At 44.8% G+C, this 25,794-nt stretch overlaps 1 protein-coding gene across 1 annotated transcript in view; it reads right to left on the bottom strand.

The window, feature by feature from the left end:
* CDC42EP3 (CDC42 effector protein 3) overlaps nucleotides 1-25,140 on the bottom strand; it is a 61,517-nt gene extending 36,377 nt beyond the window's left edge. The window contains exon 1 of the mRNA XM_075338131.1: nucleotides 24,681-25,140. The gene's annotated coding sequence lies outside the window, so the exon portion shown is untranslated. The remainder of the gene's footprint in view (nucleotides 1-24,680) is intronic.
* Nucleotides 25,141-25,794: the final 654 nt, after the last annotated feature.

The following is a 25,794-nucleotide window of genomic DNA, read 5'->3' as shown; positions in this document are numbered from 1 at the left end:
CAACTGATGCCGGACCTTCCGCTCCCAGCACACTGATGTCAAAGGCAGGAGCCGCTTGCCTCTTATTGGCCAGCGCACTGCCTTTGAGTAGCGGCTGACAGGGGAAGGTCCTCCCTCGTCACTACAGGATATGTATCTGTAACCATCGCGACGAGGGTGGATCTTCCGCTGTCATCCGCTTCTCAAAGGCAGCGCGCTGGCCAATCTGAGGCAAGCGGCTCCTGCCTTTGACGTCAGCGCGCTGGGAGCGGGTGTGTACAATCGAACTACAAGTTCCAGGAGGCCGGCGAGGGAACGGAAGGTAAGGTGAGCATAATATGTGTGTGTGTGTGTGCATGCGTGTTTGTTTGTCTGTGTGTGTGTGTGTTTGTGCGTGCTTGTGTGTGTTTGTGTGGACTGCAAGAGCGGGTTAGAGCGCTGTGCATGTATGGAACCGGAAATGTGTGCGGTGAGTATTTTGCTCGTACAGCAAAGCTTTCTCGTAAACCGAGTTACAAATTTACAGCAAGCTTTGCTCGTATAGCGAAATACTCGCTAACTGGGTTACTCGTTAACCAAGGTTCCACTGTATTCTCAAGTTGTCTCTTGAGCAGCTCACCACTCTGCAATCTCCTTACTTCCAGGTTTCTAGCACGGTGGGCTCTCCTCCTTGAGTGACAGTCCTAGTGAGTAGTAGAGCTGTAGCATTAGTAGAACTATAAGGCTCAGCACAAGTTCTGCTGAAATGCATTCAGATATTAGTGGTTGTTCTGAAGTCTTCACAGTTATCACTATATTTTCATACAGGGATAATAGTATATGGGTCAGGACAGTGAAAACCGTGATGCTGGGGGTAGGGGAACTGTCATTACACAGGACTGATAAAAGCCCTGGACAAAAAAGGTGGGTTAAGCAACCTCCAATTTATGTGGCAAAAAAGACACTAGGTGCTTAATCCACTGAACAGACTATATAGCTCCCTAATTCAACAGAACATTAATAGGGTATAAAATGATAGCACACTAAGAATACTTACTATTACCCATGAGGGAAGGCACCCAATGATACCTCTATATCCACTGTTTTTGTATCTCACACCACCTTCTTCTACAACCACTGCTTTTGTACCACCATTGGCAATAGTAATGTTCACATTCTGTCTCTCTCTGAATCCCTAGACAGACCAGTGATCTAATCCATTCATATACTGGTACAAACTGATTCTTCCTTTTTTTCCTTCATCCAAGAGGGACACCCCCCACACATCCCATTTATAGTCTGATGAAGTGTACATCACACGATCATTGCTATTCTTCCCATTGCATTTTTTTTAATATTAAGAAACAGAAATAAAAAGCATTAAAAAAAAAAAAAGTTCCTTCTTGCAGCTACTCTTGGTGTGATATTCCTTTATATACTAATAATGTTTTGATAAGAACCTTGTCAGGAGTTGAGTTGAAGAGGGAAGGAGGGAGGGAAGGTGCTAACTGCTGTATAGAAATCAATGGGCTAGAAAGAGCTGGGATATTAGGAGTTAACTCCTCACCTGCAATGCAATTACTATAGACTAAAACATAACAAAAACAGGCTAGGACTGACAAGTGTGACTACTCCATTGAAGAAAACATGAACATTGGAATTAGTTTATATGGACAATCGGGATAGATAATATTTATTCACTTATCTAGCGCCATTAATTCCTCAGCGATTTACATACATCAGGAACACTGTCCCCTTTGGGGCTCACAATCTAAATTCCCTATTAGTGTGGTTTTTGGAGTGTGGGAGGAAACCGGAGAGCCCGGAGGAAACCCACGCAAACACAGGGAGAATATACAAACTCCTTGCAGATGTTGTCTTTGGTGGCATTTGAACCCAGGACCGTAGCACTGCAAGACTGCAGTGCTAACCACTGAGGATAGATGTAACCAAACCTTAAATTAACTTGTTAGCAAAATTTGAAGATCTTCTAAAGACTTTATCGCAATTCGTTGTATTACAACTAGAGATGAGTGCTCTCGGGGAAGTTCATGGAAATTCTGTAATGGACCCGAACCGCATTGGAAGTCACTGATTGGGCAGTTAAGCTCTCTGCCATAAAAAGAGCACTTCCATGGGAGGGAGAGCGGAGTTTTTGCATTTTTTGTACACTCTACATCCGATAATGCTGTTGTTACCCCCAGTGAGAGCCGATCACACACTGTAAGCTGCTCATACTGGGTTGAGCACAGAGCACAGTGATGTTCGAGCGAGTTGTTTGCATACATAAACCACCCAAAGTCCGAACCCGAACACTAATTTTTTTTGTAAAGTCTGTTTGCGGTACGAACATCAAACGCTAAAGTTTGGGTCCGATCATCTCTAATCACAACTCCTGGTTCTGTCAAAAAGGCTTTTTTTTTTTTCTTTTTACCAAAGTAATTTAGGTTAACCTTCTTATAAGAAGCCAACCTAACCCACTGATGAAGTGTACTGTATGCTGTCTTAGACAGTAATTTACACGAATTGATGCTTCATTTATCACTGAAAGGAACTACTGAAGTCATTGGTGTCACAATTACAACTGCAAGTCAAATTATCAGTCAAGCTTATCGTGCTCTACAACTAACCGCTACAGTACCCATGTCACCATGTATCATGTATAGGGGTAATCTAAAGCTTGAGGAAAGGGCATCATTTATAGTACTCTTATGAGACAATGGAGTAAGGGGTTCACTCAGAGTCACTGCACCTTGTATAGTACTCCTGCTTTAGCATATATTCTTGGATTTTATATATGGGTTAACTATAAATATACTTTTTCTTTCTGCTCCCTTTATAAGCCCTAATGTAGGTGGCTGAACACTTTAAAGACTATGTGTACACGACCAGGACCTGCTGCGTCCTGGACATGGAGGGTCCTGACCTGCGGGGCCGGGAGTCTCCTCTGCAGAAGACTGCAGTTGTTCGTGCCCACGATCTGGGCTTGGGCAGTTGCAGTCTCTCGCTGTGTTCTCCCTGCAGAGATCACTTGCATCTCCGCAGCAAACAATTAACATGCTGTGGCTCGGAAGCTGCACCATAGGTCACTTTTTGCTGCGGGACAAACAAGCACAGTGGGCAGGAGATTTTTAGACATCCCATCCATAGTGCTTGTACTGTACAACGAAGCGTTTTGGGCACAGCGAAAATACTGCATACAAAACGCAAACACTGATCGTGGGCACGCAACCTAATACTATTACAGTGGAACCTCAGTTAACGAGTAACCCAGTTAGCGAGTATTCCGCTTAATGAGCATAGCCTGCTGTAAATTTGTAGCTCACTTTATGAGGAAGCTTTGCTGTACGAGCAAAATACTCACCGCACACACTTCTGGTTCCGTACATCCATCACGCCCTGACCCGCACTTACAGTCAGGACAAACACGCACAAACACACACATATTATGCTCACCTTATCTTCCGTTTCATCGTCGGCCTCATGGTTCTTGTAGTTCGTCGCTACAGGATGTGTATTGGTAACCATCGCGACGAGGGAGGAACTTCTACTGTCAGCCGCTACTCAAAGGCAGCGCGCTGATCAATCAGAGGCAAGCGGCTTCTGCCTTTAACGTCACCGCTCTGGCAGACGAATGTCCTCCCTCGTCGCGATGGTTACCCGATATACATCCTGTACCGGCGGACTGCAAGATCCAGGAGGCCAGCAATGGAACGGAAGGTAAGGTGAGCATAATGTGTGTGTGTGCGTGTTTGTGTGTGTGTGTGTGTGTGCGTGTGTGGGATGGCACAATAGGGGACCAGGATGGGACATTTAACAAGTTGTGGAACGAGTTGTCTGCATTGCAATGATTTCCTATGGGAATACGAGTAACTTGGTTAACAAGCACACTCCCAGAACGGATTGTTCTCGTTAACCAAGGTTCCATTGTATCTGCAAACTAAAATATTTTACCTTGTATCAATCACACGTTTTCTACAATTTACAAAACATTTGTGTTTACATTTAGCGTTAGAGGAATTAATAAAGACTTTCTTTGACATATGCCATAATGATAACAACAATTCTAAATTATGTTACGTGGTGCATAAACCAAAATCAGCCATTGTCAAACCCAGTGAACACACGAGTATCCAATGAAGTGTTATAGTTTATACACTGTCAATCTCGCATTCCTCAGCTTCAGCTATCCAAATGTAGCAAAGCAAAAGAATAAAACGTACACCTATAACTGATGTATCCTGTCACAGAAAGTGAAATGACTCCTGGAAAATTAATAACGTTCTATAAAATGTATTAACTATTAAGTCCATTATTCCTCCACTCTGAGAAGGAATAATGAAACTCAGATGTGATTTATGATAAGCCAAGCAAACGTCCCAAACAGAAAATACAGCATGTCCAGCCTAACCCAGCCAAGATATGTTATACGGCGTTATAGCTGACGCGAGGCCAGTGAAATCTCCTTATATAGTAGCTTTACATGGAATGATTTAGCTAGGCCCTTCACTTATGGGCTTTGTAACATTAACAAATACCAGGTGTTGCCCCTATATAAGTAACGCTGAATGTTTACGGTCTCGGTCGCTAGATTCCATACATTAATGACATCAATAGAACACGTTTTACCCTACTAGATTGTTCACTGCTTGTATGAAAAGTGTAAGGGGTTAAAGTATAAATTCACCAACACATGCATGAAATCCCCCTCATATGTTTATTATTGGAATTGCACAATTATAACCAGAAGCAATGTGGAAATGTAAGGTCTTCCCTAAATTCCAGTCAACCCATCAAAGCACGCAAGCAAGTTATAAAGTGCCTTCTTAGGTAGAATACAGTCCTCTGCAAAAAGCAACTTGTACTCTGGTGACATATTTGTATTAAAACTGTAGAGATTCTAAAAGTTCCAAGTTCCGGTCCCAAGAAAAATGCTATTAACCTGCAGATATAAATTTAATCTGCAGGTTAATAGCATTCTGAAACTGCCCAGTGTCTGCACATTAAATCTCGTTGCCGGCTAGGATATTAACTTTATTCCTCCTGGCAGCATTCTGGTTTCAGTCACGGGGGTGGCGCCGACGCGGGTTCAGTCACTGCTCTGGAAATGTAGACCGGCGGCTGCACATTAAACCCCGCTGCTGGGGGGAACAGAACTTTAATCTGGCAGGCAGCATTCAGGCTTCAGTCATGGTGGCGGTGCCGGTTCAGTCACTGCTCTGTGTATGAAGAGTTGAGGCTGTAACCAGACCCCCTGCACTTACTGATAGTCGCTCAACATTAGATCCAACTGTCAGTCAGTGCGGGGGACACGGTTCCGAATGCTATTAACCTGCAGATTAACTCCATATCTGCAGGTTAATAGCATTTTTCAACGAGACAGGTTCCCTTAAGGCCTCATGCGCACGCTGAAGTTTTGAATGTTTTTTTGGTGCATTTTGTAGTGACCTTTTAGCCACCACAAACTGCACGCTATTCCTTCGCCAGCATAGTCTATGAGGTTTCAGATCTGCTGTGCGCACGTTGCTTTTTTTCTGGGCTGCATTTTGTGGTGACCACAAAAATGAGGCATGTTGCTTTTTCCCTGCATTTTTCACCCACTGATGATAAAAAAAACACACCAAAAATGCATGCAGGTTTTTTTTGCCACAGGGTACATTTTTGGTGAGGACATAGCCTTAAAAGGGAATCTGTCAACAGGTTTTTGTTGTGTAATTGTACCGCCCCGCGCTCAGCTGCTGCCGCCGAGCCGCTCGGGTCCAGGCTCGGGTGTGTGTCGGTGGCTCGAGCGTCCCCGGACCCGGGGGTCACGTCGCTCTGGAAAGGGGGTTTGTTTTGGTGATCGGGTGGGTGCGTGGCCAGGGCCGCTATGGAGATTGTTCGTGACGCCACCCACGGGTCGTGGTGATTGTTGGCACCTCCGGTGCTGGTGATGGTGGGGGCTCCCGGGTGGCGGTGTTGTGGCGCAGCTAGGTGTTGACCTCTCCGTGGGTAGGGGGTGTGGGTCCTGGGGCCCGCTGGGGTGATGATGGAGCTGCCGGAGGGATGCAGGGCAGGGCGGCGTAGCGCAGCGCTGTGCCTGAGGGCACTGGTGTACTCACTCAGAGAAAACACACTTGAGTCACTGGTAAACCAAAAACGGGATGGTGGTCGGTGCCCGCAGCCGGCTGCGTGGTTCCCCCTACTCGGGTTGGTGGTGACGTCTTTTCCTTGCACCTCCTAGACTTTATGACTACTTATGTCTGAACAACGGTAGTCCGCTCCCCGACTTGTAGGTGCCGGAGAAGCCCTCTTGCCCACAGGCGCTGGCCCGTGGGATCTTGGTGCCTGGGCGGTGGCTTCCTATCCCCCTTGGTGGGCTGTTGCCGTCTATCGGGACTTTGGGTGGGAATGGACCTATAGTCCAGGCCGTAATCAGTTGATTTGACTCGGTCCAGTTGCTTCTGGGCCTTGTACGGGGTCTGAGTACCCTTCTCTGGTGCTCCGGTTTCGGTTTGACTCCCCGATTCGGTACCGGCGGGCTACGACCCAGCCCCGGTGCCTTGACGGTCCCGCCGGTTCTACTCCCAGCCTCCTGCAGACGGCCACCACCGTCTGTCTCCTGGCCACAGGGTTCCTAGGCTCCCACCTAGGCCCTGACAGATTTACTCCACAGCTCACACTGCTACCTCCTCTCCTTTCCTCTCCCTAACACAATCTGTTTGTTTTTCCCCGCCCCTGCCCATCAATCCTCCTCGGTGGGCGTGGCCAAACGCCTGACCCTGCCCCCGGGTGTGGATATCTGGAACAGATAGGGGTGACTCAGGGTTTTTAGTGACTGGTGTAACCATTTTGGGGGCAGGTGTTGTGCAGGGGCCTATCTGTGACCCCCTGGCTAGTCCAGGGCGTCACATAATCTAAATACAGAATGCTGTAGGGGCTAACGCAGAGAATTTAGCCATGTGTCTCTTATCACAAAGTGTGTTATTATTTACCTGCAATAGGAAAGGCAAGGAGAAATTGAGAACTCACCTTGCTGAGGACTTAAATCAATTGTCAGGAAGAGTGCTAGTTCACCGTTGGTGCAACACAGCAGACAAATGCAAGGAGGAAGGAAGAGGAGTGCAGCACAACCATCCGGTAAGTATAAACTCTAAATTGTACTTAAAAACATTAAAAAATAATCATGTATGCAGTGAGTTGTGCCACACTCGTCTTCTTTCCTCTCTGTATTTACCTGCAATGTTTGTATAAGCGCCAGTAGTTTATCACTGGTAGGCCAGCAGGCACAGGACACTGCTGTGATTAGCAGCTTCTCACAGTCTATAGACAATGCCCGCAGTGGGCAGAGGTAGCTTTTTCATCCCTTCTGCATTGCTAAATCTAAAAACTCTGACTTTGTCAAAATCACTGCATCTAGTAATCTAAGTGATACATCGTTGGATTCAGGGTCTCCTTGCCAGATCATGCTGCTCTCAGATAAGGTAACAAGAACCAACTGACAGATTCCCTTTAATATTATCTCTGCAGTTAGTAAAGTGGCTAATTGAATAATAAACGTGAACCTACATATTAAAGAGGATTGCAAAAAAGAATAATATTACATCTGAGATTTTTATTTTTTTTTATAATTTAATCTTAGGCTAGGTGCAGACGCTGTGTATTCTCTGAATCAAAAGATATGGGTCGATTATGCAAATCGCACTGATAAGAATTTGATCAGTGTGAGCATAAAGTGATCCGATTCTCTTGGTTGAGGAAAAAAAAAAATGGAGACACATTTCTCCATCTTCTCCATTTTGTCAGTCTGTGAAAATCAGACTGCACTAAAGATGTCATCCAATTGCAGTCTGATAGTTTCCTCTAACTCATTAACTTGAATGGCCAAGTGTCAACCGAATATCAGATCAAACTTGGGCATACGGCAAGTCAGTCCGAGGAAAAAAAACTGACATTTTGGCAGCCCCATAGAATAACACTGATACCAGTGTGATCCGATATTTTGTGAGATCGCACTCATACCAAAAATACTGTTACATGCATGAGCCCTTAGAATTGGTTTTCATTAAAAACGATGCATCATTAGGCTTTTAAAGAGTCTTTGTTTCCTGGAACATTCAACTTTGATGTGCTCTGTGGCCATAAATCAGCTGAGGGGAGCTAAATAAAGAAAGAAGAGTTACTAATCCCCTGTAAGGCTGGTTTCACACTACGTCTTTTTAACATCCGTCGAAAACGTTTTTTTAACGGAAGTACGGATCCTGTGCAAATCCGTTTTCATGTCAATGCATTTTCAATGGACTCGCGTCCACCTGCGTTTGCGTGCGTTTGCGTCCGTTAGACGCAGGATCCGTCCTTTTGCGTTATTTTAACATGTTTCAAAAACGCAACATGTAGCGTTTTTGAGCTCCGTCCAAATACTGCAAATTGCTGGATCCTGACTATAACGCACGCAAACGCTGGTGAACGTTGCATGCTGATAGACAGGATCCTGCTTTTGGACTGAGCATGCCCAGAACCAGTGTCTCTCTCTCTCTCTCTCTCTCTCTCTCTCTCTCTCTCTCTCTCTCTTATTAATTCTCATAAAATTATCAACAATCAATTAATCAAGCAGAGATCTCAATTTCATAGTCACACTAGACGTGGCAACATACCAAAAAAGCCGCAGTGAATCCCCATCAAGCCAGGAATGCACCGTTATTACCTCCAGTACTTAAAGGTTTTTTGTATATGGGAACTCCAATTTAAGATTCCTACCCTCAGTGGTAGGTATACTGGTATACTTGGGGTTTAGATCCAAGGAAAAATCCAATTGCTCATTCCACTGTGCCTTTAGAAGCACTAGTTTACAATGGTTTCTGCCTGGGCTCAATCAGCAAACCCATAATTAAATGTCATCATAACAATTCCGCAGACCAGCAAGGTGGCAGTGTGATCACCGAGCCTGGACTCCCACCCCCACATTGGATACATTAAGATCACTCCGGCAATGGGTAGATACACTGAACTGACAATGGATAGTAAACGTGCACACGCCCCTGAAGAAGTGGGAAACGCGCGTCGGGACAGAGGACAGGCACACCATTTACTATCCATTGTCAGGTCAGTGTATCAGGTCAGTGGAATGAGCAATTGGATTTTTCCGTGGATCTAAACCCCAAGTATACCAGTATACCTACCACTGAGGGTAGGAATCTTAAATTGGAGTTCCCATATACAAAAAACCTTTAAGTACTGGAGCTAATAACGGTGCATTCCTGGCTTGATGGGGATTCACTGCGGCTTTTTTGGTATGTTGCCACGTCTAGTGTGACTATGAAATTGAGATCTCTGCTTGATTAATTGATTGTTGATAATTTTATGAGAATTAATAAAGTTGATTGTTTTAGGTTCAAACACCTCCCGTTGTGTTTCTTGCATGTGAATATAGCCTTAGACCTTGATGGACTGACTGATGGATTCTCAGTTAAAGCACCACTTTGGTGTTTTTTTTTCCAATGCTGGAGTGTTTTTTTAAATGCAAGTCCCCTGCCCATCATCTCTGCATGTCCAAAACGCTGCATTGTACAGTACAAGCACAGTGGATGAGGTTTATATAAAATTCATGCCCACTGTGTTTGTTTTTCCTGCAGTCTAAACTGACCTGTACTGCGGCTTCCCGAGCAGCCATGTCAATTTATTCTGTGGAGCCGTGAGTGTTCTCAGCAGGGAGAACAGAGAGAGAGAGGCAGCAGCAGCCTGAACCCTGATTAGGGACACGGACTGCTGCGGTCTCCTGCGGAAAGCACTTGCTGCCCCACAGGACAGGACATGCTGCATCAGGACCAATAAGTGATACAACTCTGGAATTAGTCTCTATCTGTATTTCATGCTTATCTCAGATTGGGTAGGAAAAACCTGGTGACAGATTCCCTTTCAACTTGAATTCCTGGAGAGTCCCTTTTGTTTCGAACGAGTCCCGCCCCGGCAGCGGTCGAACCGCTCGGATCCGGGTGTTATTGCCCGTGGCTCGAGGGTCTCCGGACCCGGGGTCTCGGGGTTACGCCGAAACTTTATGGGGGGTTATTTACAGGGGGGTTTAGATAGTTCGTGACGCCACCCGTCGTGTGCGGTAATAGGGAGTGCCGCCGCTGCCGTTAGGAGTACCCGGGGTCATGGAGTGGGGCAGCCAGATGACGTTACCCTCCATGGGTAGAGAAAGGCCCCAGGACCCTGGATGGTGGGATGGATTACAGGGGGAGCGCAGACTCGCTGGTTGCAGGGGTTAATCAGGTACTCACTCAGAAGGAAAGCAGACACTGACAACGTAGTAAACCAAGTCTCTGGGTGCCGCTGCCCTCTTGGAGAGCTCGTCCGGGTTCCGTCCCCTGCAGCACTGCCGGGTGGTCTGTAACCCGCATCCGTGCACAGAATTTTGAAAGTGTTCTGGTGGCCCGTAAACTTGGGGCTGTCTGGGCCCAAGAGGAGCTTGCTCTCAGGAGCTCACGCTTGGGATTTCAGTGGGCTGCTTTGCTTGGAAAGCCCTATCCCCCTCATTGCGCTAGTGCCTCCGATCTCTGAGCTTCGTGGGAACAGTCAACAAAGGCCCTGTCCTTCGCAGGTTAATTGCTGGGTTGCTTGAAGCTTCTCCCCGACCTAGGCTCCAGTACCCTGACGTGCTTTTGGCCCCAGACCGGCTATTGGACTGCAGCTGCCGACCGTCCTCCTTGACTAAACCAGCACCCAGTCCCAATCTCCTGCGACCGGGTTGCCGACTCCTCCGGGTCCAGACCATCGTCTGCAACCCAATCTGCATTTTCCTCTGGGAGCTCCAACTCCCAAATTCCTCCGAGCTCCTCACAGCTTGAAGGCTACCACTGTTCTGACTTGACACATCCCACCTCCCTGCCTGACCCCTAGGTGGGCGGCCCTATTCCAGCTTAGCAGCTGGTGTGGTGCGAGGTGTGATTAGGATTTGTAAATGCTGGTGGAGGCAGTACTGCAAGTTGGGAACCCAGAACCATGGGGGGTTGAGTCCTGCACTGGGGAAGAAAGAGCATGCAGTACCCTGTGACGACTTGTCTAGTCCAGGGGTGTCACACTTTAACTACAAGAAACACGGGGAACCAGAGAAATGTAGGGCTTATTCACACATCAGTATTTGTATGCCAAAACCAGGAGTGTCTCCAAATCACAGAACAGGTGTCAATCTTTCAACTAAAGTTTTTTTTTTTACCGTCAGTTCCACTCCTGGTTTTGGCAAACACTGATGGGCAATAGTAGTGACCAAATACTGAAGGGTGAATAAGCCAAAAGCAAATTATGCTTGCTTTTATCCCTGGCAGAGAGGAAACCTCAAATGGTCCTGGTGACCTCTTATCTAATCACATTAGAAATTAACAACCAAACTCATCATGTGTTTGGCTAAGAAATATTTAACGGGAAGGAAATAGATTAAAGTCATCAACACCCGGCGGTTTTCCATTTTTCCCTCCCTCTCTCCCAAGACCCATAACTTTTTTTTATTTTTCAATCTATGCAGCCATATGAGGGCTTCTTTATTGCAGGACGAGTTGTTCATTCATTCTTGCACATATTGTACTGCAAAATAGGGAAAAAAATCAAAAGTATGATGAAATTGCAAAAATAATGCAATTTCACTCTTGCTTTTTATTTACCGTGGTAAGTTGTACGTCATAGGTCGTGAAGGGGTTAGAGAAAATCTGTCAGCGGGTTTTTGCTATTTAATCTGAGAGCAGCATAATATAGGGCATGAGATCCTGATTCTAGACATGTGTTACTTATTAGGCTGTGTGCTGTAGTTTCAATGCAATCATAATCTTTATATATCACTAACATATTTCACAGCGCTTTACATACTTCAGCATCACTGTCCCCATTGGGGCTCACAATCTAAGCTTCCTAACAATCTGTCTTTGGAGTGTGGGAGGAAAACAGAGAACCCAAACACGGGGAGAACATAAAAACTGCTTGCAGATGATGTCCTTGGTGGGATTTGAACCCAGGATTCCAGTGCTGCAAGACTGCAGTGCTAACCACTGAGCCATCCATGCCACCTGTAAGTACTTTACCAGTAGGAGATTATCATTAAGGGTCTACAGCTAACGGGACAGGCAATGAGGCTAATCTGTATCGCCAACATCACTTACAATGCACAGTGTACAAAAGGGAGCTGCCAGTGAGAGTTGTGGGCTGGTTATACACAGTTTAACACTTAAGGGTGCTTTACACGCTGCGACATCGCTAACGATATATCGTCAGGGTCACGGTGTTTGTGACGCACATTCGGCGTCGTTAGTGACATCGCAGCGTGTGACAGCTAGGAGCGTCGATCAACGATTGCAAAACGGCAAAAATCGTTGATCGTTGACACGTCGCTACTAATCAAAATGTCGTTGGTGTTTCATTCCGCTGGTTGTTCGTCGTTCCTGCGGCACCACACATCGCTATGTGTGACACCGTAGAAACGACGAACATCATCCTACCTGCGTCCACCAGCAATGAGGAAAGTAGAAGGTGGGCGGCATGTTCCGGCCGCTCATCTCCGCCCCTCCTCTTCTATTGGGTGGCCGTTTTGTGACGCCGCTGTGACGTCGCTGTGACGCTGAACGCACCTCCCCCTTGAAGGAGGGATTGTTCGGCGATCACAGCGATGTGAACAGGTATATGCGTGTGACGCTGCCGTAGCGATATTGCTCGGTACGGCAGCGATCACCACATGTCGCACGAACGACGGGGGAGGGTGCTATCGCTCGCGACATCGCTAGCAATCGCTAGCGATGTTGCAGCGTGTCAAGCACCCTTTAGGATATGTACACCCAAAAAGGCTTCCAAAATGCACCTTATGGCAGAAAAACACACAAAAAAAGTATGCATTTTTGTGTCTTGCAGGTTTTTTTGAGAAATCAATGCCTGAGAGGGCTAAAAAACACAGGGGAAAAAAACCCATCAACAATTGACATGCTACAGATTTTTTTTCTGCACCCAAATCTGCAAGGAAAAAAAAGAATCAACATGTGCACAGCACTTCAGGAAGGACTCTCACTGACTTTGCTGGGATAAAGGTAGGCATGCAGATTTGGGCAACAAACTATAAACTGTAATAAAAAACTCGGTGTGCGATCACAGCCTCAGCTCTGCTACATCTCCATCAGATAGAGCAGGTATCCTATGATTAAACCAAGCAGCCATGTAAGTGATACATCCCTGGAATCTGGCTTTCTTGCCCTATGTTATGCTGCTATCAGATTATATAGCAAAAACCTCCTTAAAGATTCCCTGTAATTCCCTTAATCCGGTGACATCAAACAGGTATCGCAAACATCCATCTCATGTGAGCCGATATGCTTTTAAGATCTAGCTGACTAAACGACCTACATTATAAATAGGTCAAAGCACGCAGTCATTAAACGCTGGGCCCTATATTACTTCAAAGCATGAACTCATAAACCTGAGATCAGAAGGCAGCACAGGCCGGTGGCATAGGAAGCCGCATTGTCAGAAGAGCTGCAGCCATGATGTGACAATATAAGGAATCACACAGCAGGGTCTGGCCTCGTATGATACATGGAAAACCAGGAAGGATGTGAATGTGAGGCCATTGTCATCATCAGCTTTACTTCCCATTCACATTAGTTCTCCAGGATGTTGTTTAAACTAAACAACATCCGTCAGGAAATCCTGTGTTATGTTCACAAAAATCTGTGTTTACCGAAAAACAATGTCCTTCCATTCCTGAAACTGCAGAGCAGAAAGTCAGCGCTTGTGTGATGGATGTTTGGCGACAGGTGCGAGGCTCTGGGTGTGAAATTATTCCAGTAGTATGTGAACACGGTCTAAGCATCTACACAGCGTTCCACTAAATGCCCTATAGTGCTCACGTAAAAAGATCCCAAAAAGTCAAATATACCCAATAGGACTGTAGAAACAGAACACAAAATCTGTAGGTTCTAGAAATCAACAGAACACTCAGGCGGGCTTTGCACGTTGCGTCATCGCAAGCCAATGCTGCGATGCCGAGCGCGATAGTCCCCGCCCCCGTCGCAGCTGCAATATCATTGTGATATCTGCCGTAACGAATATTATCACTATGGCAGCTTCACATGTACTCACCTGGCGTGCGACGTCGCTCTGGCCGGCGAACCGCCTCCTTGTTAAGGGGGCGGGTCGTGCGGCGTCACGCGGCAGGTGGCCAATAGGAGCGGAGGGGCGGAGATGAGCGGGATGTAAACATCCCGCCCACCTGCTTCGTTCCGCATATCCTACGGGAGCAGCGGTGACGCAGGTAGGAGATGTTCCTCGCTCCTGCGACTTCACACACAGCGATGTGTGCTGCTGCTGGAGCGAGGAACAACATCGGACCGTCGCGTCAGCGTAATTATGGAATTCGCCGACGCTACACCGATGATACGATTACGATGCTTTTGCGCTCGTTAATCGTATCATCTAGGATTTACACACTACGATATCGCCTGCGATGCCGGATGTGCGTCACTTTCAATTTGACCCCACCGACATCGCACCTGCGATGTCATAGTGTGCAAAGTACCCCTTAGGCTATGTTCACACATTGCGTGTTTACTGCATTTTTTTATGAGTTTGTATGCAAATTAAAAAGTTGCTTCTTCCAGTACCAGCAAAAGCGGAGATCCCAGAAATCTCATGCACACACTGTTTTCTTTTCCCTAACTGAAATGGAGAACTGCTGTGATTTTGAAAGAAGCAGCATGACAATTTTTTCAGCTTTTTTCACTACTGAAAGCAATGAGAAAGTGCAAATATGCAGCTGCGTTTTTGTTGCGGTTTTGCTGTTTTTGTGGTGAATGAAACTTTTCTGAAGGCCTCTTTCACACGTCCATGAAAATTACGCAATTTTTCACGGACGTGTCAAAGGTCCGTATTGTCCTCCGTGTGTTCTCCGAACCAGAACTTTCTGCTCACCTGTCCCTGGCGTCACTGTCCGTGGTGATGATCTACGGTCTCCGGCCCTGCTGACTTCCCGCTGCTGCTGCTTCCGGCCGCAGTGGAGTGAATATTCAATGAGCAAAATGAGCGGGGGTCGGAAGCAAGTGCCAGCAGCGGCAGAGACAGCAGGGCTGGAGAAGGTGAGTATAGAATTTTTTTTTTTTACAAACACGTGTGTTTTCTCAGGCGCGTGTCATACGGATCACATCCATGCGGTCGGTGTGCGGGCCGTGTGACACCCGTGATGCTGGAGAAAAACAGACATGTCACTGTGTGGAGCACGGGCACGAGCACGGGCACACATATGCTCCACGCGTACACACGGTCCATAGCAAAACACGCACATGTGTGCAGACCCATTGATTTTAATGGGTCTACGTGTGACCGTGTCTCCGGCACGTGAGGAAACGGACCAAACACGTACCGGAGACACAGACGTGTCAAGGAGGCCTAAACATGTACTATAGACAAATGACCCAACAAAAACACAGTTAAAAAAAAACGCAATAAAAACGCAGTAAAAACATAGCAACTGTGAAGCTTTTGGGAAGCAACATTTTTATAGCCAAGAGAGAAGGTTTTGCTGTAGAAAAAAAAGCAACAAAACAGAGGCAAAAAAGCAATGTGTGAACATACACATACTGTTCTTTGTTTATACTCCATTCAATATGGCTACAATTAGAAATGTAGTATATTTCTCCTGATATAGCCATGTCTCTTACCTTAATTGCAGGGTATTGCAGCTTAGGTATCCATGGTTACGTCTACTCATATAGTGACAGTTAGTGTACGCTCACACGAGCGTATGAATCAGACAAGTGCAATGAGAGAAAAATCTCGCATTGCACTCGGACCAATATTAGTCAATGAGGCAGGGGAGATGGTCAGCTTCTTTCTCATCCAGATTCTGGATGAGCAAAAAGTTGCAGCATTCTGCGATTGTCAGCGAGAGCCGTGTCACCCGCACCCATACAATACTATGGGTGCGAGTAAAACATCTCATTGCACTCAGACAGCTTGCAGCAGAGTCTGAGCTGAGGGTCATTAGCATATCGCATCGGATGCTATGCATTTGTGTGAATCCAGCCTTAGGCCCATGCAACTGTGATCCGATCTTCACTCGCACCCATAGACTCGTATGGGTTCGAGTGACACGTCTCTTGCTGTCAATCGCAGAATGCTGCGATTTTATCCTCAGTTCAATTAGGGCTGAGGAAAAACTCGCATATCTGAGCTTCAGTATTGTTTTAAATGGGACCAAGTGCAATGCGAGATTTTCTCGCATTTGACTCATACGCCAGTGTGACTCTACTCTTAGTTAGTTGCTCATGGTCGTAACCAAGGTTACCTGAGCTGCAGTGCCCTGCACATGAGGTATGAGTTATGGCTATAGCAGGAGAGCTATACTAAATTTCTAATTGGAGGTAATTGCTAACATTACTACGGTAATATTACACCTAATATATATTGGGATAGCATCTTCGAGATGGGAATACCCCTTTGATAACATGAAGTTAGTCTATTGTGGCTCAGTGGTTAGCACTGTAGTCTTGCAGTGCTGGGGTTCTGAGTTTAAATCCCACCAGGGGCAACATCTGCAAGAAGTTTGTATGTTCTCCCCGTGTTGGTGTGGGTTTTCCTCCCAAAGCCCAAAGACATACTGATAGGGAATTTAGCTTGTGAGCCCCAACGTTGATAGAGATAATAATGCCTGGAAAGACCTGTGGAATAATGCCGGCGTCACACGGGACGATCTATCGTGTAATCACATGAGCGATCGTACCCGCCCCCGCCATTTGTGCATCACGGGCAATTATTTGCCCGTGGCGCACAAAGTCATTTTCCCCTGTCACACGCACTTACCTGCTGACCGACGTCGCTGTGGGTGGCTAACATCCTCTTCCTGAAGGTGGAGGGACGTTGGGCGTCACAGCGATGTCACACAGCGGCTGGCCAATAGAAGCGAAGGGGCGGAGATGAGCGGGACGTAAACATCCCGCCCACCTCCTTCCTTCCGCATTGCCAGCGGGACGCAGGTAAGCTGTGTTCGTCGTTCCCGAGGTGTCACACGGAGCGACGTGTGCTGCCTCGGGAACGATGAATAACCGGAGCACAGAAGGAGGACCGACATTTTGAAAATGAACGGCAAGTCAACGAGCAACGATAAGGTGAGTATTTTTGCTCGTTCACAGTCGTTCAGTAGTGCCACACGGTACGATATGTCTAACGATGCCGGATGTGCGTCACTAACGACGTAACCCCGACGACATATCGCCCGATATATCGTACCGTGTGACGCCGGCATTACTGGTGCTACAAGTAAATTAAATAGATAAATAATTACCTCATAGCTCATGACATTACATAGCATAAGAAGTAGAACGCTTGTAGCAATGTAATGGAGGCATGTGATTGTTATGTACGATAGCTTTTAACATGTGATGTGTTGTTATAGCGGTACTGTTTTCTATAGACACAGATGGACCACAGCAAAACAGAGGAGAGTTTCATGGAAACTACTGTGTACAATTGTACTAACAGCTCTTGTAAAACTGAATCTAAATATTCTTGGTGCGCTCCCTCTCCCCCTTGTCCTCATTGATCTGCAGTCTTCGGCTATTGTCCCGCAGTTCTCAGCTGAGCCAAACTCCATATAACTACCTGATTAGTACAAAGAGCAATCCATCAACCAATTATTGTCAAAATTGGTGGAATTACATTCCTTAGGGATCCTCTGCCAGTCCAATAACAGACCCAAGCGTTTTATTACAGGCAGTGCCTACAGCTCTTCAGATTGTGCAGGGTGCAATAAATGGTAACCTGCATTCTGCATACAGATTTGTACAAAGCTAAAACAATGAATGTCATAATGTCCTGCAAACTTATCAGATGACACCTGAATGTAGCAGTTTGTCTTTATATGAAGTATATTGAATGGTTTGTTATTTTCTAATTTATTAAAGTAACACTTAAAGAGATTGTCCTCTACATTAACATTGATGGCCTATCTTAAGGCAAGGTCATAAATGTCTGATCGGTGGGGGTGCGACACCCAACAACCCCGCCAATTAGCTGTTCCCTATGGATTTGAAAGGGGGCTGATACCCAGTACCTGGGGCGGACACTAAAGGGGGCTTTACACACAACGACGTCGCTAACGAGATGTTGTCGGGGTCACGGAATTCGTGACGCACATCCGGCCTCGTTAGCGACGTCGTTGCGTGTGAAACGTACGAAAGACTGCTAACAATCAAAATTACTCACCTAATCGTTGACTGTTGACACGTCGTTCTAATCCCAAATATCGTTGCTGTTGCAGGACGCAGGTTATTCGTCGTTCCTGAGGCAGCACACATCGCAACGTGTGACACCCCAGGAACGAGTAATAACACCTTACCTGCGTCCTCCGGCAATGAGGTGGGCGTCACTTTCTTTTCTTTCGGCTGCTTCTCCGCACCTCCGCTTCTATTGGACGGCTGCCGTGTGGCGTCGCTGTGACACCGCACAAACCGCCCCCTTAGAAAGGAGGCGGTTCGCCGGCTACAGCGACGTCGCTAGGCAGGTAAGTATGTGTGACAGGTCTGAGCGATGTTGTGCGCCACGCGCAGCGATTTGCCCATGACACACAACCGACAGGGGCGGATGCTTTCACCAGCGACATCGAGTGTAAAGCAGCCTTAAATGTTAGACAAGAGTTGTGCAGCTCTGTAATTTTGCAGTTCCAGGCGCTGCTGACATTGAAAACGGCACAAGCATAGGTCATCAATGATAAAAGGAGTGGAGAACCTCTTTAGTTCAATTTAATTGGCACAGGTAAACTATGACATTTAATGCCTTGGTAATAGAGATGATTAAATCTTGTGAAATTTCAATTTAGCAACTTTAGCAAATTTTTCCCAAAAGTTTGATTAATGGGAAATCACAGGTATTTTAATTGCTCTGAACAGATGTGTATACTTCTGAGGTCTCCTAGAATTTTATCCAACCCCTTTCAAGCTCTTTAAAGGGGCTGTCCAACACTAAGATATCCCTTCTGATTCCACATGTTACCCCCAGTGAAAATAATAAAGCCTTTACTCACTTTCCAGATAGGTGCTGGGGCTCATGTGGGGTTGTAATACCGTATTATGCAAACCCTGCATCCAGACAGCTCCGGCTTCTGTCTCCCTGCCTTCGGACCAATCGAGCAATAGACAGCAAGTGAGCACAGCCACTGCGCTCACTTCCTGTTGATTAACTCGTTTAGTCTGAAGGCGTGGAGACTGAAGCCGGCGGTATTAATTGGACGTGGGGTTCATGTGACATCACAACCCCACGTGAGCCGCAGCACAGCCTGAACAGTGCCAGTACAGGAGGTGAGTATAGGCTTTATTATTTTACCTGGGGGAAATGTCAAACAGTCTTCGTAATATAAAAGTGACCTCAACATATAAAGCTATATGCATGGTATCTGCTGTTCACTCATGTTGTGTTACCCATACTATCTGCATGGTTCATTCAGTATTTTGTGGCTCTATTTTTCAATTGATAATATGTGGCGTCCTCTCACTAAAGAGATTCACCCCAAAATGCCTGCTGTGTTACATCCTCTGCTTCGGCTTTTATATAGGTTATCATACACTGTGCTATACTATGTGATGTGAAGCCCAGACGTTGGCTCCCAAGATCATGTGGGCCTTCTCTGACTGAGGCAAACGTTTGGATTGTGTAAAACAGGGATGGACATTTTTGACTATTTTTGCAAATTGATTAGCAAATTGTTAAAATTCTACAGGTCCAAGGAACGTCTTAAGATTCTACACACATCTGATTCACATCGAAGTTATTCATTCATCTTTACTGGGCACCATCTATTAAACATAGTGATATAAGACAATCATATCATGGGAACTTTCACGTGACTCTTTATCTGGTTGATCCCCATTTATCATATCATAAACTGCAAATATTCAGACAATGAGCATTACCATGCAAATGAACAGTCATTAAAATACAAGACATAGCTTCTACTTTCCAACCTTTGTTCCGCAGCAAACCAGCATCACACCGACTCCTCCCTTTTACCACAATGAATAACTTCACGTGCAATCACATAAACATGTTTATAGCAGCCATGAAGTCACCAACCTAATGATTAAAGGCATGCAGGTGGAGATGAATGTCTGCCAACTGAAATTACCCAACACCGCAGGTGACTGAAGTTCTTACAGTAGTCCAGCTTCTTCCATCTTTCACGGGATGAACAAGACGCTTTGATGCTGTGTATATGACCAGTGCTCGTGAACAGAAGGTTACTAAAGTGTTTACACAAACTGAATTAGAGCAATTTCTTTATATGCTGTGTTATTGAAAAGGATGGGGAACTTTAACATCAAGGACCATTTCACTACGAAACAAATTATTGACCTGTGCTACTATCTAGGAAGGGTTGTGAGCATGCATTAAAGTGCTGAAGAATATATTAGCCCCTTAAAAATAAAATCATTAATTATTATTATTAATATTATTATGCAGTCAGATAAGTGACCACATCATACACAAAAATCAGGGTCATACAATACATTGATATAGTATAGCCCCATATCAACCCATACAATCTGTACTGTACAGAAGGCCTTAAAGGAAACCAACCAAGAGGATTTTCATATATAAAGTAAAGCCAGTGCTATACTGGCTCTAGGATGCTGAATGTAAGCATAGCTTTTGTTCTGAAATTGTAGGTTTTATTTCAGAAATATGTGCAAGTAAAGTTGCAGAAATGTACTGCTATTTGATTGACAGGTGCAATAGGAAGGGAATATGTGGGTCATGCCCCTACCTGCCTGGCCTTCCTCCCCCTGTCACCGTAATAGATGTTAATTCCAGCGCAGGTAGACAAACAGGGACCGGAATAGATAGCAAAACCCGACCCACATATTCCCACCCCTCTTGCACCTGTCAATCAAATTTCAATGCATTGCTGGAACTTTACTTGCACATATTTCTGAAATAAAACATCCAATCTCTGAACAAAAGCTATGCTTACATTCAGCATCCTAGCACTGGCTTTACTTTATATATGAAAATCCTGCTGGTTGGTTCCCTTTAAAGTACAACCCATGGACACCACAGGATGGCAGAAACAAGAGAGACCTACGCCCTGCTAATATAGAAGCCAATGGGGTGGATTTTCATGAAACCTACAAGATCTCACAAGCAATGAATATAGATATCGATAACAGTTTCTTCAGTTTGACCTATATGCTAGCACCTATAGTCTGTGGTAAATAATTTAGTTCAAGGGTAAGCATGTTTTAGAAGATGTGCAACAGCTGGAACGTTGGTCATGCTTGCACTGCACACTGGATAACATACACATAATATTGTGTGTCTATTGGCCTAAAAATAAGCGGACATATCATTGGTGCAACAGGGGACCATGAGCTAAGAGGGCCTATTTCTACCTCCAAAGCAGGTGGAATTGTGCATTTGGATGAGTTATTAGACTAAAGTGTAGGCTGATCAAGAGCCCAGACATCAAAAGTCACAAAGCCCATGGGCTACATGTGGCCCCTTATATGTGGCCCGCAGGGCACCACAGATCTCGAGACATGAATATTGACAGGAATTTTCTTTAACCGCTTCAAGATATCTGCTATTACACACTGTATATGGTGCGAGCCAGTATCATCATCAGCATGTCAGATTGTGTCGGTAGTTACCATCAACCAAGTAATGGTCTTCGGGTAACTGAGCTTTGATGGCTTGTACGGCTCTACAATAAACAGGGTCTAACAGGCACAATATCCGTTTAAAAATGGACATACCCAAAATTGTGCAATGAAGAAGTATTGCAGTGTACTAGATCAACGATCAGGCAAGTATAAGTTACATATAGGGAGTAAAAAATAATTCCAAAAAGTTTCAATTGTATAGTATGGAAAATATTTTGCCAATATAAATACTGTTTTACGTAAAAACTAAAGCAAAATAGAAAAACGCATGTTTGGTATCGGTGCTTCCGGCCTAAGCTACAAATCGGTACCAGCTTTCTCATTATAACGGCACACGAAAAAATGGAAGAAAAAGTCAACAAAAAGTCGTATATAAAAAAGATAGTATCATTATAAACGTCAACACCCCCCACAAGTAATGTGGCCCACCAACTTAAAATTCGTTCTTTGTTCTATGTGCGGCCCATTTAGCCGGCCGAGTTTGAGACCCATGCCATACATGAAGAAACACTGCCTGGCACCATGACCATGGCGACATTTCTTCTTTACGAAGTAACTACATTTATAACCTTATCTATATTAGTCTACCATGGTGAGGAATTCCATTTAAAACATTAAATTATATAAATCAAGGAACTTAACGTCTTTAATACAAGGAAACGGCAACCACATAGGTTAAAAACACAAGTTCCAACATACCCGCCGCACAAGACAGCCGGACCAGCATCCCAACATGTAAGTCCCATAACGGCTTATGGTATAGGACTTTAATATTGGAAGAGTGCTAAATCTATGCACCATACAAAATAAAGGTTGCCTATCCCTGATCTAGGCTGTATATGTTCTAGCCTTGTTATGCTTTTATATTCTTGTTAGTTGTGAAAATAATACTGATGTCGTCAAATCTCAGTAATATATACGTAAACACCGGCTAAATAATAATTACACGCTTTCACGAGCAATATTTATATTGCAAATCAACTAGTTTGTTATGTAATGGAGCGTGTGCTGGGAATGCCAATGGCAGAGACCATCCTCAGCGACACCTCCTTATAAAATGCAGTCTGTCTGAGATAAGACATAGGACGTAGCTGTATACTGAGCTGGGCACAACGCATTGCAGTATGCCGTATACTGCCAGCCATGGAGTCAGCAGACTAGAACCCTTACATTTCCACTGCAGTATAATTATGGCAGAGATCAGCATTATTCACCGAATAATTATTTTACTCCGCTCTATTTTATTGGACGTCGTTTTCACTTGAATGCTCAAAATGCTGAAGCGTGCTAAGAAAAATAAAACTATATCATTAGATCTGGACGGTTAGAGCCTGTCAGCATGTGCTCAATGCAGCATGTAGATAAGCGCTGCTAAAATCTCATCCCTCGCCTTCTATTTTTACCCTGCTACACTCTTTAATTAAAGTCATTGCAACATCTGCAATACATGAATGCCAGTGTTATCTTAGTTCTGTGTGCCAAACCATACAAAACACACACAAGAAACACAAGTCATCTGGTGGAACAGAAATTCTTGAACCGAAGAGGGCGACGTTGGATGCCAATAAATTCTGCTTTAGATCAGTTACTACTCTAGCAAGATCATCAGTGGTAATTAACCTACTGATGACCAATAGGCATAATATACACATTGCACATATATATTTTTTATTATATCTAAAAAAAAAAAAATGTTAGAAATTGTGATATTTTTCACCCATTCCTCTCCTGGCAATCCAAAAGCCTCATGTTCACTGTGCCTCGCACTGAATAATTATTCCGAAGCAGTCTTATTGCTAAAAATATATCACCATGGCGATTAGTATTCAATTAAAAATTTAAAACACCATAGATATCCGATCATTTTGCGACTGAGAAAAAAAATTGGGAGCGACCCTGCAGATTTAATACAAATATGTGGCTTTGCTGATCAGAATCACACTTGTATTGCGCCCTACCCAGATATACGACATGTCGTCAATGTGTTATTACACACAAATTCATAGACATATATATATATATATATATATATATATATACATATATTTCTGAGTATATTATATCTTACAATGATAAATGTTTGTATATGATCCTCCTGAATTGTAAAGCGCTACGGAATATGTTGGCGCTACAGAAATAAAGATTATTATTATTATTATTATTATTAAAGACAAGAACTACTGAGATAAACGGATAAATAGATGGATGGATTGATAATTAGGTGTATGGATATATAGATAGATAGATAATGGATGGATAGATAGATAGATAGATAGATAGAGGGATAGATAGATAGAGGGATGGATAGATAGAGTGATAGGATAGATAGATAGCTAGATAGAGGGATAGATAGATAGATAGATAGATAGATAGATAGATAGATAGATAGATAGATAGATAGATAGAGGGATAGATAGAGGGATGGATAGATAGAGGGATGGATAGATAGAGGGATGGCTAGATAGAGGGATAGATAGATAGATAGATAGATAGATAGATAGATAGATAGATAGATAGAGGGATAGATAGATAGATAGATAGATAGATAGATAGAGCGATAGATAGAGGGATAGATAGATAGATAGATAGAGGGATAGATAGATAGATAGATAGAGGGATAGATAGATAGAGGGATAGATAGATAGATAGATGATAGATAGATAGATAGAGGGATAGATAGATGGATGGATGGATGGATGGATGGATGGATAGATAGATGATAGATAGATAGAGGGATAGATAGAGGGATAGATAGAGGGATAGATGGATAGATAGATAGATGGATAGATAGATAGAGGGATAGATAGATAGATAGAGGGATAGATAGATAGATAGAGGGATAGATCCCTTTGTGATTCTGGAATTGATTACTGCTCTTTCTCTGGATCAATATTGAACACATTCACAGTAAATCGCAGCACAGGACAATCACATTAAAATGAGATTGATGTTGAACAGATCAATGTAAAGGGTGAGCGCAGATGTGCCTCCATATACATGCAGTGCTCCTTATCTGCAGGGAGGGAATCACACATATTCACAGCATACATGCCATTATTTACTTACAGAGCTCTGGGCACTGTCTGGAGATGGCTTCTACCTCCTGCTGTTCCTTGCTTCGCACATGGGAATCTGGCTGCCCCTCAGCAGATCTATAGTCTCCTTCCAATGTGGATATGTGGGTCATACAATGTATCCAAGTGCAGAAGCAGCAGTAGACTGCCTGTCTGGAGGAGCAGGAGGGAAGGGGCAGCTGCTTGTTGTAGCCACCTCCCTTCTCTACATGAGCACCAGCATCTCTCCACCTGTGACAGTTCTTCTGCAGTCACCTCCCAAGACGCCTTCCAGATGACTCCTGCTCCTGTCAGGATGTGAGCTTATTGTGTGAGGCAGGAGAGGAGGGATGTGTGCAGCCGTCTCCAGGGCTAGGTTGCAGTTGCAGGCACTAGTTTTGCAGGGAGTGGTAGATGTTATGAAGATGTTTAGGGTCTGGGTGGGTGATGATGTGATGGGCTGCATGTATGGGTGGGGTGGCTGGCCTGACATTGCTTGGCAGGGTGAAGGAAGGAGGAGTCACTTGAGGATAGGGCAGACTTTGTGCTAATTGACTGCATTTTAGCTTCATGCTTCTGAGGGCTGTGATGACAGATTGTCAGTGATCTCACTGCTGTAAAACCAACAGTTTAGAATGAAACAGGGCAGTAGGCATATTACTCAGAAATCCAGATTATAATGACCAGCTATATACATATACAGGGCTGTATTTGGCAGTCATGCTGCCCTAGGCACTTAAGTGGTCGCGCCCCTTACTGACAACTAAAACCATGAGTATATAGAGTACACACGACATCTATTTAAAGGGAACCTGTCAGCAGAAATTTCCCCTAAAACCTAACAGATTCCCCCTCTGCAGCTCCTGGGCTGCATTGTAGAAAGGTCCCTGTTATTATTGTGCCCCCTTTCTGACCAAAAGAAAGAGTTTATAAAGAGGTACCTTTTTGGCTTCTGATTCTATAAATCAGACACGGGGGCGGGCTGCCTGATGGCCGTTATTCTGCCCCCTGGTCCTGTATGCCGCCCCCATCGCTGATTTCCATACTTTTGGACGCCGCCCACTGCTCCAGCCATCCCCGCGCATGCCCAGTGCCAGTCTCACGGGACTGAGCACTGTGACTGCTGG

Source organism: Anomaloglossus baeobatrachus, chromosome 3 (assembly GCF_048569485.1).
Source record: "Anomaloglossus baeobatrachus isolate aAnoBae1 chromosome 3, aAnoBae1.hap1, whole genome shotgun sequence".
Lineage (NCBI taxonomy): Eukaryota > Metazoa > Chordata > Amphibia > Anura > Aromobatidae > Anomaloglossus > Anomaloglossus baeobatrachus.
This window is presented reverse-complemented; position numbering and strand designations above follow the sequence as displayed.